Source organism: Anabrus simplex, chromosome 6, assembly GCF_040414725.1.
Source record: "Anabrus simplex isolate iqAnaSimp1 chromosome 6, ASM4041472v1, whole genome shotgun sequence".
NCBI classification, from domain to species: Eukaryota; Metazoa; Arthropoda; class Insecta; order Orthoptera; family Tettigoniidae; genus Anabrus; species Anabrus simplex.
Genome location: NC_090270.1, coordinates 304,107,081 through 304,120,360, shown reverse-complemented (window position 1 = coordinate 304,120,360; position 13,280 = coordinate 304,107,081).

Here is a 13,280-nt window from a genome sequence, read left to right as displayed (position 1 = left end):
ATGGGAAACCAAGGAAAACCATTTTCAGGACTGCCGACAGTGGGATTCAAACTTACTATCTCCCGGATGCAAGCTCACAGCCGCGTGCCTCTACGTGCACAGCCAACTCGCCCGGTGAAACAGTGCCTACCCTGAGACCAGATATCCCATGACTGGACCTATGAGGGAGCGCATCCGCTCTCTAGGATGGTAAAAAATCAAAGACGCAGAGACTATCTTGCTCCCACCAAAGGAGCGGATAAGATCGAGAAACAGGAAATGGCGCAACCACCAAAGGAACCAATCGCAATACGGGCTTCACCCTCAACTTTCACATTCACCAATTACATGAACTCTAATTTTCTCCAATCAAAAGTCTCATCTTTCTTCCTGATAATAAACATTCCAGAAAAGTCTTTTATGGAACAGGAAATGCGCTTCTAGAACTGCACGTGTAGGTACACGCCATTTCCCAAGTTTTGATAACAAACAAAAATATTAAATTCACAGATAAATTATAATTTTGATACATCACATAAAAAGGAGTGTCTAAAACAGAATTCTTCCAAGTTCAAGGGTCTAAACAAGGTAATATCTTATACAACACCAAAAAAATAATTTTTTAAAACAATAATTAAGAAATTTGCATCTATTCCCCCTTCTGTCTTAACACTGCCACATCTATTCTTGAGTTTTGTGAAAACAGCTGAACATAATTTTACAGAACCCAATATTTCTGCAAGAGGAAGGTGAAATGAAACTTAGGATAATACAATGTTTGATTAATACAGACTGAGTGGTAGCTTTAAGGAAGGCCTGAAAATTAATTCTTAGATATCTCCTTTAACATTAATAGGTACTAACAAAAATGTTCTGGGCCCACATGGGTATGGCGATAGAAATGAAGATGGAGAGAAAATGTTGGACTTTTGTAACAGAAATAACCTGATAATAAAGAACACATGGTTCATGAAGAGGAATAGCCATAAGACCAGCCGATATAGTTGGGATGAACAGTATGGAACATACATCGATTTTATAATAACAGACTGAGAATGGGGAAGAAACGCCATGAATACGAAGATAATCCCCAGTGAAAGTATGGAGGGTGATCACAGATTATTAACTGTGGAATTAAAACAGTAAAAATCCCTAAAATTGTATTGAAGAAGAAACCAAAGATCAGGATTTGGGAGTTGGAGGAGGAGGCGGAATTAAGAATGGCATTCCAAGATTGTATAAAAAGTAAGTTGCCTAACATGGAAATACGAAGTGGAGAAGAAGACTGGGGCAATTTAAGACAGACATTTGTGGAAGCAGCAATTGAGGTATGTGGAAAAACAAAAGCAAAGATTAAGGGAAAGGAGACACGGTGGTGGATAGACAATATAAAAAAGATGAAAGAAAGAAACAAGGTGAAGAAAGAAAGGTTACATGTGGAATACAAAAGAATGAAACTACAAGTAAAGAGGAGTATCAAAGAAGGAAAGGATAAATGTTGGCGAGAGTTTACCAACAAAATTGAGCAAGACAGTCGAGGAAATCAGAAACTATTATACAGAGTAATAAAATCGAAAAGAATAAATCAAGGCATTAGAGAGAGAAGATGGATCCATAGTACATGACAAAAAGGGTCTTCAGAAGGTGATGGCAAAATATTTTGAAAAGCTTTGTAATGAGGATGACTGCTCAGAGGAAGAAGGAGATAAGAAAATGGAAATAATAGATGGAGAAAAAGAAGAGAACCTGATAACATTGTTGGAACTTGAGAGGGCAGTGAAAGCAATGACCAAAGGTAAAGCAAGTGGAAAAGACAAATTCACTGTGGATATGATAAAGGCAGCAGGAAGCATTGGACTACAGTTGCTATACAGAGTCCTCAATGCCATATGGAAGGATGAAAGCATACCTGAAGTTTGGCAACACGGAAGCACTGTACAATTGTTCAAAAAAGGAAATAGGAAGGAATGTGAAAATTATAGAGGTATAGCCCTATTATCACAGGGGCTAAAAATAATGGAGAAAGTCATAGACAAAAGACTGAGGGATATAATAGAAACACAGTTAGAGGAAGAACAATATGGCTTTAGACCGAATAGATCAACAATAGACTTGATATTTATAGTGCAAACGATAATGGGAAAACATCTGGAAAGGAACAAGGAAATCATCTTCGTATTTTTGGATTTGGAAAAAGCTTATGATACAGTTAAGAGAAAACATGTATGGGAATGCCTACTGAAAAGGAATGTACCAAAATCATTAATTAACAAATTAAAAATATTGTATCATGAGAGTAAAAGCAGTGTACAAGTGGGGAGTAGTGACTGAAACATTTTATAGAAAAAAGGTCTCAAGCAAGGAAGTGCACTGTCACCATTATTGTTTATTATATTGATGGATGAAATCATAGAACGTTTAAAACAGAGTATCAGTAGTGATGAAGTGAATGCTTTGGTATTTGCAGATGATGTGGGGATTTGGAGAAAAGGAGCTACAAAGGAGACTGGACATTTAGAATGAAAATATGAAGGAGTTTGGAATGGTAGTTAGTAAAAAGAAAATTGTAGTCAGGCACTGTGGAATTTTTTGGCAGTTGCTTTACGTCGCACCGACACAGATAGGTCTTACGGCGACGATGGGACAGGGAGGGGCTAGGAGTGGGAAGGAAGTGGCCATGGCCTTAATTAAGGTACAGCCCCAGCATTTGCCTGGTGTGAAAATGGGAAACCACGGAAAACCATCTTCAGGGCTGCCGACAGTGGGGTTCGAACCTACTATCTCCCGAATACTGGATACTGGCCGCACTTAAACGACTGCAGCTATCGAGCTCGGTGGGAAAGAGAAAAAGAGAAGCCAAGTGAACATAGACGGAGAAAGGTTAGAGAATGTAGAACAGTTTACATATCTGGGTAGCATTATTAATGGAAGTAATGAAAACAACCCTGAAATGAATCCATTAGTGTATAAAGTTATTTTTTGTGTTTTATTTCAATTTATCTACACATTTCTACTCTTAATAACTGCAGAAACACGTTCCATTTATCAGAATGTTCATTCAAGTATTAGTTTTATTTACACAGACCGTCCGATATATCGGACACTATGCACTCAGGTCAGTACATCAACACTAGTTACTCAGCATTACATTATACAATGATGTTGCAAGCTATCCAGCTTATCCAATTTACACTGTAAAGTGGACCAACAATTGCCACTACAGACTTATCAAAATACTATTGCATTTATATATATCGACAGAAGCATTTAGGGTGAAGTCCAAACCGGTCAAGCTAATCCACTCTTCGGATGCCACTATATGACTTGAACAGCTTTCGTTGTGGTACAGACACCTTGCATATTTTTTTTAACGCTGGACCACCTTGATGCACCACTTTATCTCCATCTGTTTGTAGTTCATACCAGCAGTAACAGCACTGTTGTCATTCCAGCACACCATCAACGCACCACCAAAATTCCTGTAATCATATGATCCCCTTCTTCCTTTTCCTGTCTGCTTTTTTTGGAAGGGGGCACTTCTCTGTCTGGTTTTTTGAGATGTCCCTGTTACACTCATTCCCTCTGAAGCCAGATGTCTTACCAATTTCAGGGATATAAAGTAGTTGTATGCCCCTGTTTGATTCAGTTCCACCTGCATCAATGAGAGGTACGACTACACTTCCTCCAAGTCCAAATTCTTTCAGCCTTTCATTTTATATTGCTATATACACTTAGAAAGGTGGAAAGGTATCCTGTAGCCACTGGCAGAAAAATAAGTCTAGCAGAATTTCACAATTTTGCGCATCATCAGATGTGTGTGTGTGGGGGTGGGGGTAGGGGAGGGGGGAATGGGACAGGACTACAGTACAGTCAGTCACTAAATGAGATGTAGATTGTGATCTTGTGCACTTTGGGGTTGCTTCTTGTGTGTTACAATTCAACCTACTAGTGCTTTTAAATTTTCTATCAGGGATATTGGAAACAGAGGTACTTGCCCAATCTTATTTATGACTATTTTCATATGACAGCTTCCTTTTGCACGGTTTTCTGGTTTTTTAGTTCCATCTGTAGAAATTTCAGTAATATTTTGACTTCCACAGGACCTAGCCTTCACTTTTTCATATTCTATTGAAGCAATTTGCCCTTCACATTTACTCAGAAGTAGGTTCCTACAAGGTAATTTAGATTACCCTCATACTCATCTATCATCATCATCATCATCATCATCATCATCACCAAGAACCATTTCACATCTGTCATCAGGAGGTTTGATGTGCTGCTCCTCTCAAAATGTTTGTTCTTCCCCCAAAACTTCTGATATTTCACTCACCATCAAACATGTAAAGGAGTACAAAGGTTTGAGACAATACGACTCCCTGTACATAGCACCTGATTTTCAGGACAGCTATATTTACAAGCCTCTATCACGTCAGTAATAAGACATAGTTGACATCTTTGTGTGTGGGTAGATTCATAGGAATGTCAACAATATGATCCATCCCAAAGTTTACAATTATTGGAAATATTTGTTAATTCATAAATAAATATCTGGCCTGTTGCTCAGAACTCCATACTATCTTGCTGCCATGCTCGCAATAAGTGTGATTTAACAATGAATGGTAAGAATGAAGAATGGTGTATTCTTGATAGCTATAGCCTTTCTGAAGCACAAGGAAGAATCTTGGGCTTAAAACCATGCATAAATATCACACATTTTATTTCTTTATGACGTCCGATTTTTCAGACGCTATGCACTAATGGGTTAATAACAGACTGAGTAAAGGTACAACATTTTATCATCAAGTCAGAGAGCTTTTATGGGATGACAAAGTACCCAAGAGAATGAAATTAACATTATATAAACAGTATTTCATACCAATTGTAACATATGGACTAGAAACGCTGGTAAATAATAAGAGACAAGATAGTAAGATCCAAGCAGTAGAAATGAAATTTTTAAGAACATCAGTTAAAAAGACAAGAAGAGATAGAATTCAAAATATTAAAATCAGAGAAGAGCTAAATTATTTATTTATTTTAATTTTTTAGCCAACATAGGACTACTTAGTCAGGTTTACGGTGGTTTTTCTTCTTTTTGACAGCCCAGTACTGTTTCATCCTTTCTGAACGTAATTTATTTTTTGCTTCTGGAACCACTCTTCCTACTCTCTGCTTGTTGATTTTTGTCCATAGTCTAGTGTGTTTATCTTTCAATATTTTTAGTGTACTGGTTTTGTATTTTAAATCTTCTGTTGTAATATGCAACTCTCTCATGTCTTCTTCAAGTTCTGTGATCCATCTAATATTATTCTTACTCTTCCATAATTTTTCTATTATTTTTCTACTGATTCTATTTTCTGGTGACGGTATTAGATGGCCTAAGAACGATATATGTTTCTTTTTCATTGTGCTAGTCACAGGTTCTATTTCTTTATAAACTGTCTCATTGGAGCTAGTCTCCAGACTCCATTTACTTCATAATTTTTATTTAAACAGGTCCTCACTATTCTCCTTTCTAACTTGAGTACTCTGTTTGTTGTTTTGAATAATATTTCACATGCATATGTAATTTGTGGCTGGGTGACTGTTTTGTAGTGTTTCAGTATGGTTGCTATTGAGACACTTTTTATTACATGTACCCTTGGTAACATGTTGTGCTGTAACCAGTTTATCTATTCTATTTTTCATGCTGGTTTCTCATTCAGGTTATATGTGATTATTTCACCTAAATATTTAAATTTTTCTACAATTTTTATTTCTTGGTCTTCCAGCTTAATTTTGTTTGCAAGTGGAAGTTGAGTTAGCATAATTTCTGTTTTTTCAAATGAAATTTTCAAACCAATATTCTGAGCTATTTCCTGTAAAGATTTTTGTTGTTGTTTTGTTTCCTGAATATCATTGGCCAGAAGAGCTAGATCATCAGCAAATCCTAGACAGTTCAAATGTATGTTATCCTTCTGGGTTCCAATTTTTATATTTTTCGAGTTGTTCTTGTACCATTCCCTCATAACGTACTCTAGTGCACAGTTAAATAGAACAGGTGACAATCCGTCACCCTGTCTTAAACCAGTTGTTACCAAGAATGGTTCAGAAAGTTCTCCTCTGAACTTAATTTTAGAAATGGTATTAGTTAGAGTAAGTTCAATAAATTTGATTAGCTTTGGGTGAAGTCCGAAATGTCTTAAAATTTTTAATAATGATGGTCTGTGGATGGAGTCGTAAGCTTTCTTGAAGTCTATAAATGTTATTGAAAGGGGCTTGTTTTGTTTTCTGCAACATGCCATGACTAGCTTCAAAGTTAATATTTGTTCAGAGCAGCTTCTCCAAGGTCTGAAGTCTCCCTGGTATTCACCTAACTCTTTAATTAATACTTTATTAATGGTAATACCATTTTACATAACAGCAGAGAAGAAAAAACACACTAAAAAGAAAGTTCATTGGAGTGTAAGTAGAAAAATATGTACAGATATATACATAGGTTATATTACAAGTAATCACAGGAAAGTAATAGTCAATTCTGGAGATTATGTAAGTGATTTCTCAATTTTGACAATGAGCAGTTAAATATATCAATATCCACTTTGTTTAGAGATCTTGACATTCGTTCAATTGGCCCATTGAATGCGTAGTTAGTTCTATGCCAATTTGTAGCCAATGTATTCTTGAACCTTGTGCGTCTGTCTGGTACATGTACGTTAATTTTTGCAAGGAGTTGTGGACAATTCACCAAGGAATGAAGCAATTTAAAAATGAAGAGTGTATCCAATAATTCACAGCGTTGTGACAGGCTATGCATATTTAAGGACTGTTGTAAGGATGTATAATCTATATTATCATATGAGAATCCTGCTATAAATGAATATAAACGAAGAAATTTATGTTGTACTGAATCTAATCTATAGATAGTGATGAGAAGGGTTCCAAGCAGGTGTACAGTATTCTAGTATAGGGCGTACCATAGACACATACAGCAATCGATAGGTAGCTAAGTTTGAAAATTCTCTAGAATATCTAGTAATGCAACCCAATCTTTCAAATGCTTCCTTACAAATATTTTCAATATGCTCATTAAATGATAGGTTATAACTGAATAAAACACCAAGGTCATTAACTTGTGAAACAGGAGTTAGAATGTTGTTATTACTAAATTTGTACTGAAATGATATTTTCTTCTTGTTTTAAAAAAACGATATTATTTTACATTTCTCATGATTAAGTTTCAACCCATTTTGAATACAGTACTTTTCCAGATGATGTAAATCTTCTTGAAGTTTTAAACAACCATGTGGACAATTAATTTGCATAAAATTTTTTGCATCGTCAGCAAACAAAAGCAATTCCGAATTCTTAAGTATATTTTTAATGTCATTTATGTAGAGAGTAAAAAGTAAGGGCACAAGGTGAGACCCTTGAGGAACTCCACTGGTAACAATCATAGGTGCAGAAAAATGATTCCTTATTTTAACAATCTGCAGGCGATTTTTAAGATACGATTCAAACCATGAGAGGAGAGGCCCATTAATTCCGTAGCCTGTTATTTTTGCAGCAAGATATCATGGTCGACAGTGTCAAAAGCTTTTGAGAAGTCTGTATAAATGCAGTCCACTTGGGAGTGGTTCTCTATTGCATCCAAGAGGAACTGATAGAATAAAATAAGATTGCTACAGGTTGACCGTCCTGAAAAGAATCCATGTTGCTCATCAATGATGATGTTTCTAAAGAGAGGTGTGATTTTGTCAAGAATTATTGAGTCAAAATTTTGGAAATATGAGAAGAAATTATAACTGGTCTATATTGTTTTATGTCAGTTTTATCACCAGTTTTGAAAACTGGACTAACAAATCCTTTCTTCCATTCCGCTGCAAAAACGCCTTGGTTTAATGATAAGTTGTACAGATAAAAGAGTGCTTCACATAAAATAAATGAGCAGTACTTGAGCAGGTACGTTGAAACACCATCAGGTCTGACAGTTTTCTTTAATTCCAGAGATATCAGTTTGTTGTAAATTTCTGCCTTACTAATGTTTATAACTGATAGATTGACAGAGAAAGGATAATCATATGACATACTACTACTATTCTGATAAGAAGAATAAACGGATGAAAAGTGGTTAGCAAAAAGACTGACAATATTTTCTCCAGTATCTGCTGTAACTTCATTAAGATGCATTGTTGAAGAAATATTATTACATGACCTTTTATAACTTAGATATTTCCAGAATTTGTGTGGGTTGGAAGTAATACTTCGTTCACAGTTGGAGACATACTTTGTATAGCAAGATTTAGATTCAGACTTGCATTCATTTCTTAATTTCGAGAAATGCTGATAATCACTATTGAGACCTGATATTTTGTATCGCTTGTGTGCTTTCTTCTTTTCAATAATCAGGGACTTCAATTTATGATTGAACCACTTTGGGAATTTGGGAGTCTTAAAATTCCGTATAGGGATGTAAAGTTCCATGCCATAATGTAGTACTGAATAGATGATTTCTACTGCTTTATCAGTTGATACATTTTGAAACATCTTCTTCCAGCTGAACTGTAACAGATAATAATTTAGTCCATTATAGTCACCATTTAAAAAGTCAAAATAAAAACTATCAGCTGGCAAGGAATTGTATAGTCATTTATAGGTAAAGAAATCTCTAATGCTGGGTGGTGTCTATCGAGGGGGACAATGCTTTCATTACTAGATTTTGCTTCAATGGAACTGGAGTTACTGAAAACCAAATCAAGAAAGTGATTCAGAAAATTTGGGATAGCATTAAATTGATTTAAACAGAGATAAAAAAAAGTGTCTATAACTAAACTGGACTGCATAGTGTAGTTACCTACTGACATAAGGCCAGAAGATGTTTCTTCATTTACTATCCAATTAAGATGTGGTAGATTGTAGTCACCAACAATGAGCAATAAATGGTTGTCAAGATTTGACATAATTTTTTCAACAGCACTGCAATGTTCGAAATATTTTTGGACAGGAGACTTGGGTGGAATGTATACAGCAGCAATGATTAATTTTGTGGTGTTAAAAGTCAGGGACACAAACAACTGTTCAACTGTGTTAATGCACGGTATCAGAGTAGGTTTAAACCTCTTGTTAATACAGATCATTACCCCCTCATGGGATGCCTTCGTACTCGTTAAAGAAGACCTATCACATCTGAAAATTGAATACGTTTCGAGTCCGAGTTCCACATCACTAATTTCATCATTTAAGTTTGTTTCGGTTAATACCATGAAGTCATAGTCAACTAAACAGGAAGAAATTTTAAGTTCAGTTAGTTTGCTTCAAAGTCCATTTACATTTTGATAGTATCCTCTAAAGTGTTCAACTAACCTTGGTGCTTTCTTAGTATAGTGTATCTGATCTCTGTGAAATGATTCCCTATCTACATTTTGTATTGTATTCCTGATATAAGTTATACTTTCTAAATCATTTTCTGTATCACTTAAGTTTTTGTCATCAGGATTAGCATCCCCCCCTCATTTTCTTAATTAGTTTCCCAAGAGCTTTCTACTAGATATTCTATTGAGAAGTTTTCCAAACTTAGAGGTTCCTTTTGATCAAGTTGTTCTTTAATCCGATTATATAGTATCTTAGAGAAAATCTTATACGTGCAGTCAAGGATGGAAATACCTCTATAGTTGTCTGGATTACTTCTTTCACATTTCTTATGAATTAGATTAATTATAGCTGTTGTCCATTGTTCTGGGAATTTTTCTGATATCCAAATCTTCTGTAATATCATATGGAGGGATGTCTGAGTTTGCACTGCTGGCATATTTCCACATTTCTGCAAAAACCTGGTCTTCTCCACACACTTTGTAGTTCTTCATTTCTTTAAGCACTGTTTCAACTTCTTTTGCTGTAGGTGTGTTTATATTTTCTGGTTTTGTTTTTATCGCAGTATGTGTATCAATTAATAAGAGCTTTTCAGGTTCATCACTGTTCAAGAGCTTGTTAAATGCTTCCGCCATGATTTCTGCATTTTCCTTATTGTTATGCGCTATTTTTCCATATTTACTTTTCAACAATAATGTGGTGGGGTTGTATTTTTGCAATTGTTTATCAAAGGTTTTATAACAATCTCTAGAATTGGTTTTGTAACAATTTTCGTCAATAGAGTTTATAGTTTTCTCTTAATTCTTCTAATAGTTTGGGTGAATTATTTTCTGACATTCTTGAGGTTCATGGCGTTTTCTTCTGTTTTGTGGGCTTGAAATTTCAACCAAGCTTGATGTCTTTTTTGATGCATTCTATCACAATCAGAGGTCCACCAGGCTTGTCTTTTCCTTGGATTTAATGGAGCTAGATCTTCTGCATTCTGTTTAAGAATTGGTATTAGGTCATCTTAATTGTCTGTTAGTCTTGTAATTCCTGTTCTTTGCCGATACTGGGCATTCTGGATTAAGTGATGAGTGTCACATGTCCTTTTCTCTCCAACTCTATTTTGTCCTTTTCTTAATGGAGTAAATTTAATCTTGATTTTAATTAAGTAATGATCTGAACCAGTGTCCGTTCCCCTTAGAACTTTGACATTGTGTATTTCTTTGTGAAAGAATTTGTCCATACATACATGGTCTAGCTGCCATTCTCCTTTTGTCCAATCAGGATGTTTCCAAGTTTAAAGTTTGTGTGGTTTTCTTTTAAAATGTAGATTTGGAGATTAGTCCAAATTTTTATGAGTCTTTGGCCATTTCTGTTAGCATATTTATGAGGAGCCCACTTTCCTGCTACGTCTCGATACTTCTTTTTCTTACCAGTTGAGCGTTAAAATCCCCTATAAGGATCGTGATGTTATTCATATTTATTTTATTCATTGTCTGATCAAGGAGATCCCAGAAATTATCGACTTCTTGCAGAGTTTTTGTTAGGAAATTTTTTTCATTGTTAGAGGCATGAGGATTTACGATGGTGTAAAGTTTGTTTGTGAAGTTAGAATTGCAAGTTAGAAAGCAAGACTGAGATGGTGCAGACATGTAAAATGAATGAGAAAGGAACGGGTAGCAAGAAGGGAATTGGAAAGAGAAGTTAAGGGAAAGAGACCAGTTGGAAGATCGAGAAGAAGGTGGATGGATCAGATTTGGAAGGACATTAGAGAAGTTGAATTGGATGTGGCGGAAGTAATGGAGCAAGAGAAGTGGAAGGACAGACGGGAGTGGAGGAGGCTTGTTAACCACACCCGGGTGACTGGAGTGGGACACTGATGATGATGATGACTACCAAAAACATTAAATCGCAAATTTAGTAAGAGAAAGTAATTTTCAATCTAATGTTTTTTAAATAGTTTAAAAAATAATGTTATCTTATATAATGTAAGGAAGTGACATCATCATTTCAAAAAGCAAAGCTGGATAGAGATTAGCAGCAAAAGATGCAACAGGCAAATTTATTCTACCAGAATGTACAGAATCTAGATCGGAATGAGATACCAAGAAAATGTGAGGACGTGATGTAAAGCTGTCCGAAAAAATTGGCTGCACTTGAACAGATCTTGGTGCTGTTACACGATGCATGCTTTTATAGATGCACGGTAGACGCCGACTGTGAACTACGCTCTTTAAGAAGGAGTCAATCTATCAATTATGATAAAAAGATGAATTTAGAAGGAATCTATAGAAATTTAAACACCATTGTTAAAATGTGTAGTTGCTGATGTTTATCAGGCTTCAGCCATGAGAGAGCCTAATAGTATGGAGTGATATGAACATCATACTCGATATTGTAAATAAATCGCATGCAGGAGTTCAGCGCTCGTTGAAGTTTAAGTGTTTGTTGACATGCCATATCAACTAAAACAATGTCACAATAATCAAAAATAGGGAAAACCAGAGTCTGTATTAATTTGGCCTTTAGTTCATACAGAAATACATCTCTCTGCCGTTTAAGAGGGTGAAGCACTCCAAAAATCTTTTTAAGGGTTTCTTTTGTGTGATCAGACAAAGCAAGTGTTTCATTCATACTTATGCCGAGCTTTCTAACCGTTTTACTGTAGGGAATAATATTACCCTTCAGTAGGATAGGTGGGATTGCTGCATTGTTCAAACAGCTCAGTAATTGTTGTGAATCAATTATGATTGCCTGAGTTTTTATGGCATTAAGTATAAGAGAATTTCATTGTTGATTAAAAGTAACATAAGCAGCTAAGCTGGTTCAATGTAATGAGTATGCTTGCTTTCTTTATTAAAAAAGCAATTTACTTGCTATTCGAATGATGCTGAAAATGTTGGGTTTTATTTTAGTTTCAGGCACTTAGCTAAGTCTCTAATAAAAATGTTAACTCAATAAACTATGAAATTATTTTATGGCAGCTAAAAAAGCATACAGAATAAAAACATCACCTACTATCTGCATCTGACAAGTAGTCGCGGCAGCTTGTACTATGGTCGTTTGACAAGAAGTCGTGTGCATGCGGGGTAAGGGGTGCTGTGCATATGTCAATCTCAAGTCTCAAGGCCTCACAATAAACATCAGTTCTGTCTGCAGTGTTTCTTGTGAATTAAGGTGCTGCAGAGAAGTGTCCAATTGGTGGTGCAATTGCTCTTTAATTACACATTTACTGCAAGTACTGTATAATGAACAGCTTAATAATGAACACACGTCTCTTTCAGGGAACTTGCACTGTTTATCACGACTAATGTTTGTAGCTTAGTGTAGTACCTGTTACTCGTGCCGTACCTACAAGCTGCCATGACTTCTCGTGAGACGCAGATAGTAGGTACGGCACGAATAACAGAGGCTAGACTCTTAGCTACAAACATCTGTCATGACAGACAGTGCGAGCTCTCTGAATCAATGCATGTTCATTATGCACTACATACAGTAAATGTGTAACTAAGGCACAATTGCTCTACCTCTTTGAAACTTTATGACAGCACTTCATTTTGCTAGAGTCATTGCAGACGGACCGTCAGGCCTTGAGAGACTTGAGATAGGTGCATCCATGCTTACCCGTCACACCTCTTACCCCGCATTCACGTGACTTCTCGTCAAACAACCATAGTAGGAACTATTCAATTTACTGTAATAGAATCTGGTCTTTGATGTACAGATGCTGTATAGATGTTCATGCAGTCTTTGGAAAATAAAGTCACTTTACATGTTTGTATATAATGTGGTTTGCTTTCTTTTTAGGTTTCATGAAGTTTGGAGCTGTTACCTGGAGTGGTACAACCAATCGCTGGTACATCATGCCAAGTGAATGCTCTAAAAATGATTATGATCCCAACCCTAGCATAGATGTGGGTTGTAATTTTCTTCTAACAGCAAATGAAAACTTCACTGATATTGAAGTA